The sequence below is a fragment of the Suncus etruscus genome, chromosome 4 (genome assembly GCF_024139225.1).
Source record: "Suncus etruscus isolate mSunEtr1 chromosome 4, mSunEtr1.pri.cur, whole genome shotgun sequence".
NCBI classification, from domain to species: Eukaryota; Metazoa; Chordata; class Mammalia; order Eulipotyphla; family Soricidae; genus Suncus; species Suncus etruscus.
This window is the reverse complement of record NC_064851.1, coordinates 77,670,642-77,675,394: the sequence shown is the minus strand read 5'-3', so window position 1 is coordinate 77,675,394 and position 4,753 is coordinate 77,670,642.

The following is a 4,753-nucleotide window of genomic DNA, read 5'->3' as shown; positions in this document are numbered from 1 at the left end:
CATCTCTATTGTCTCTGGATATCATTCCCACACTTTCTTTTATTTTCCTTATATCCCACAAATGAGTGAGATTATTCCATGTTTATCCCTCTCCCTCTAACTCATTTCACTTAGCAAAAATAATCTCCATGTCCATTCATGTATAAGCAAATTCACGATTATATTTCCTCTAACAGCTGCATAGTATTCCATTGTGCAGATATATCACAGTTTCTGTAGACACTCATCTGTTGTCTAGCACCTGGATTACTTCCAGATTCTGGTATTGCCAATAGTGCTGTGAAGAACATAGGAGAGCAGAAGGCTTTTTTGTATTGTGTTTTTGTATTCCCCCTGACTCCACCCATAACTGACAGGCTGCTGCATTTTGGTTCACATTCCTCCGTTTGATTGAAACTGGTGCTTTTTAAATCCAAACTCAGGACACTGTCTACAGCTCCTCTTGCTAATTATATCCTTCAACTGGATTCAGAAATATTTTTTATCCTCTCTCTTTCTCTCTTCCTTTTTCCTTTTATACACCGTGGTTTGGCAATATTGTTTGTGAAGGGGTATCATGCATATCAGCAACCAGTTCTTGTCCAGGATGATAATTTTCAACTATCATTGTCATAGTAGTTCCTTCTTTGCTCTAAATCTATCCCGTACTATTTATTTATTTATTTATTTTTGTGGTTTTTGGGTCACACCCAGCAGTGCTCAGGGTTTTTTCCTGGCTCCATGTTCAGAAATTGCTCCTGGCAGGCACGAGGGACCATATGGGACCCTGGGATTCGAACCGATGACCTTCTGCATGAAAGGTAAACACCTTACCTTCATGCTATCTCTCCGGCCCCTATCCCATACTATTTATTTGTGGCAAGCTTCCTACTATGGAGTGGTCCTCCTGGCCCTTCCTCTATTATCTCTGGATATTATTACCATACTATAATTTTTATATCTCACAAATGAGTGCAATCATTCTATGTCTATCCCTCTTCCTCTGACTCAGCATAATATTTTGCTCAGCATAATATTCTCTATACCCACTATGTATAAGCAAATTTCATGGCTTCACTTTTTCCTAACAGCTGTGTAGTATTCCATGTGTAGATGTACCACAGTTTCTTTATTTCTTTTGTTTTTTAATTTTTGGGTCACACCTGGCAGCGCTTAGGGGTTACTTCAGGCTCTATGCTCAGCAATTGCTCCTGGCAGGCAAAGGGGCCATATGGGATGCTGGGATTTAAACCACTGTTCTTCTGCATGTAAGGCAAACACCTTACCTCCATGCCATCTCTCTGGCCCCATACCACAGTTTCTTTATCTGCTCATCTATTCTTGGATGCTTGAGTTGTTTCCAGATTATGGCTATTGTGAATAGTGCTGCAATAAGCATAAGAATGCGGAGGGCTTTCCTGTATTCACCAACTGATATATCTAGCAAAGTTTGTGGACCACAAAAGTTGTGAATATCTTCTCCTTGTGGTTAATATAGGTCTATTGCCTATGTTGGTTTCAAAGAGAGCTTGAATTTGAGCCTGAATTTGAGTTTCACTTCTTTATTTAAAACTTACCTGACACAATCTCTAAAATTTACACAGCTACCACTTCCAGTCTTCATTTCCAACTCATGAACTAGAATTTATGCTCTTTGCTCCTTCTCCAAGAAAAGTTTTAGAAAATACTGTTTCAGAGACTGATGATTGACTATCTTTAAAATCTGAAACAGTTGCTTGTTTTTGTCACCTTCCTGTTTCCAGAAGGGCATTTGGTCATCAACCATCAGGAAATAAAAGATTTCAAAAGCAGAGATGGAATTGTTTTATAATTCTCTTATGGCTAGAAACAATACTGAGATAAGATCAGAGGACTGTAATCTTAAGGTGCTTGGTGGGGCAGGACTAGTGTGGCGGTAGAAACAGGGGAAAGACAGTGGGTTAATGGTGAAGTGATCCAGGCACTCTGGTGGTGGTGGTGGTGTGTAGCATAACTGTAGGTATAAAATAATAAATTGATACTATTGTTAAAAATTAAAATATTTTCTTAAAAATGTGTAGCATATACCTAATAGGGAAACAAATGAAGATTCTCTAGTGGAAACATATAGAGGCTAATCATTCAGAGCTGGCTGGAGCAGAAGTTCTACCACCTATGAGTACAGTGGCAGGCCAAGTAGAGTGGGAATTGGGAGACTATTTATTTGATTTTGGGGACACACCCAGTGGGTCTCAGTTGACTATATGCTCAGGGGATCATATGGGATGCAAGACATTGAATTTGGGTGAGCTGCATACAACAATTGTTAGTGTTCTATCTACTAACTATACTATCACTCTGGTCCCTGGAATGGGGACATTTTAGAGAGAAAAACCAGGAAGAATTCTGCGGTGCTTAAATTGTAGGATGTCAGTGTTGAGATACTGGGGGTTAACTAAGAAGCAACAGGGTATCCTGCATGATAATTTTAGGAAAACTAGTAGATTGATCCTACTTAGAAAATGATGGGGATCTTGAGAAACTGAGCCAGAAAAATAGTACAAAAGTTGAGGTGCTTGTGGCCGAAGTGGTGGTGCTAGCAGTCAGGTGTCTACCCTGCAGGCACTAGCCTAGGACGGACTATGGCTTGTATTCCCTGGCATCCCATATGGTCCCCTAAGCCAGGAACGATTTCTGAGCGCATAGCCAGGAGTAAGCCCTGAGTGTCATCGGGTGTGGCTGAAAAACTAAAAAATAGTTAAGGTGCTTGTTTTTGTATGCAGCAGATCCTGGCTTGGCTTGATATTCAGCAGCACATATGGTCTCTTGAACTTGTCAGGAGTGATCCCTGATCACAGAGACAGAAAATTAGCCCTGAGCACCACCAAATATGACCACCACCACTCCACTTTCGTCCTTCCTCCAACTCCTCAAAAGTTGGGAAACGGGTCATTAGCCTGGTCCTGATATTCTGGCTTATTTCTGAAGAGGTTACATCTTGGCTCCCAGATGGGTTTCTGTAAGGGCAATGGGCTATAGGTCTATTGGCATATAGACCTGACTGTTGTCTCATTGCCTGTTCATGTGAGGCAACAACTTAATCTGTAGAACAAGTTCTATTACTATACAGCACATATGGTCTCATGCTGACTTGTCCAGTGAATCAGAGGTGGGGTTAGATGGACTCAGTCTATAGGTTAAAGGTTCCCTCTGTTGATCTGCCTTGTTAATGTTGCAGGGACAGTGCATACTCATATGTTTTTGGTAGACTGGAACTTCCATTGATGTTGAAATGCCTTGGCAGGTTCTCAATCAACCATAAGATTGTTCCTTGGAGTCTATGCTGCTCTTGAGAGCTGGGGACACATGAGAGAGTAGCACCTCTCATCTCCCTGTACCAAAGGACAAAATAGTTCCTCACCAGTGGAACTGGTTTTACTTTTAATTTTAAAAACATAAGAAGTGTATGCATGTGTGTGTGCATGAGTGAGTGAGTGAGAGAGAGAGAGAGAGAGAGAGAGAGAGAGAGAGTGTGTGTGTGTGTGTGTGTATGTTGTGCGTAGTGGTGTTAGGGACCAAATCCAGGTCTCACACATAAAAGGCAAGCACTCTACTAGAGCTTTATCCTTGGCTTATGGAACTAGTTTTTATTTTTTTGCTTGTTTTATTTGTGTGTAAGTTGTTTTTGTTGTAAATTTTAGTTTTGGGGGGGCACACCAGGTCACACATATGGCTGTTCTCACATCTAACCCCTAGCTCTTTGCTCAGGGATCTTGCTTGAGGAGGTTCAGTGGACCATATGGAGTACTAGGAATTGAACCTGGGTCAACAGCATGCAAAGCAAGTGTCCTGCTGATTGTAATATCGCTCTGGTCCCAGGAACTGGTTTTAAAGTGAAGATTTTGACTAGACTTTCATTCTAGTTTAAGTAGAAAATCCAGTTTGAGACTGCAATGAATAGAACATGAAGGATGTGAGCAAGTTCTAAAACAATGATAAAATAAAAACTTAGGGGCCGGAGAGATAGCATGGAGGTAGGGAATTTGTCTTGTATGCAGAAGGATGGTGGTTCAAATCTTGGCATCCCATATAGTTTCTCAAGCCTGTCAGGAGCGATTTCTGAGTGTAGAGCCAGGAGTAACCCCTGAGCGCTGCCGGTTGTGACCCCCCAAAAAAACCAAACAAAACAAAACAAAATTTAAAGTCATGATAGCCTGGTCCTCTTATCAGTAATAGTATTGTAAGCAAATCAATCAACATCATACACCTCATCAGTAAAAGGAAGGATGTAAAACACATGATCATATCAATTGATGCAGAAAAGGCTTTTGACAAAATCCAACACCCATTCATGATGAAAACCCTCAGCAAGATAGGTGTGAGTGGAACCTTCCTAAAGATAATAACAACTATTTATAAAAATCTCACCGTCAGGGGCCGGAGAGGTGGCGCTAGAGGTAAGGCGTGTCTTTCACACGCTAGCTTAGAATGAACCATGGTGGGGTAACACCAAGCCCTGCCACTGCACCACTTTTCCTGGTTTTGTTTTGCTTTATTTTTTTGTTTGTTTTTTGATATTATTTCACTTCTCTTTTTTTCTTCCACTTTTTTCTTTCTTTTTCACTTTTGTGGATATTATTCGGTGATTTTTTCCTTTCTATTTTAGTAGTTGATACGAAGTTTTTTTTTCTCTTTTCCTTAACCTTTTTATCTCCAACAGAATAGCATATCTTGAATCATTCAGCCTCATAAAATGAGGGGGGAAAAGAATGATACCAGGACCAGTCATATGAAC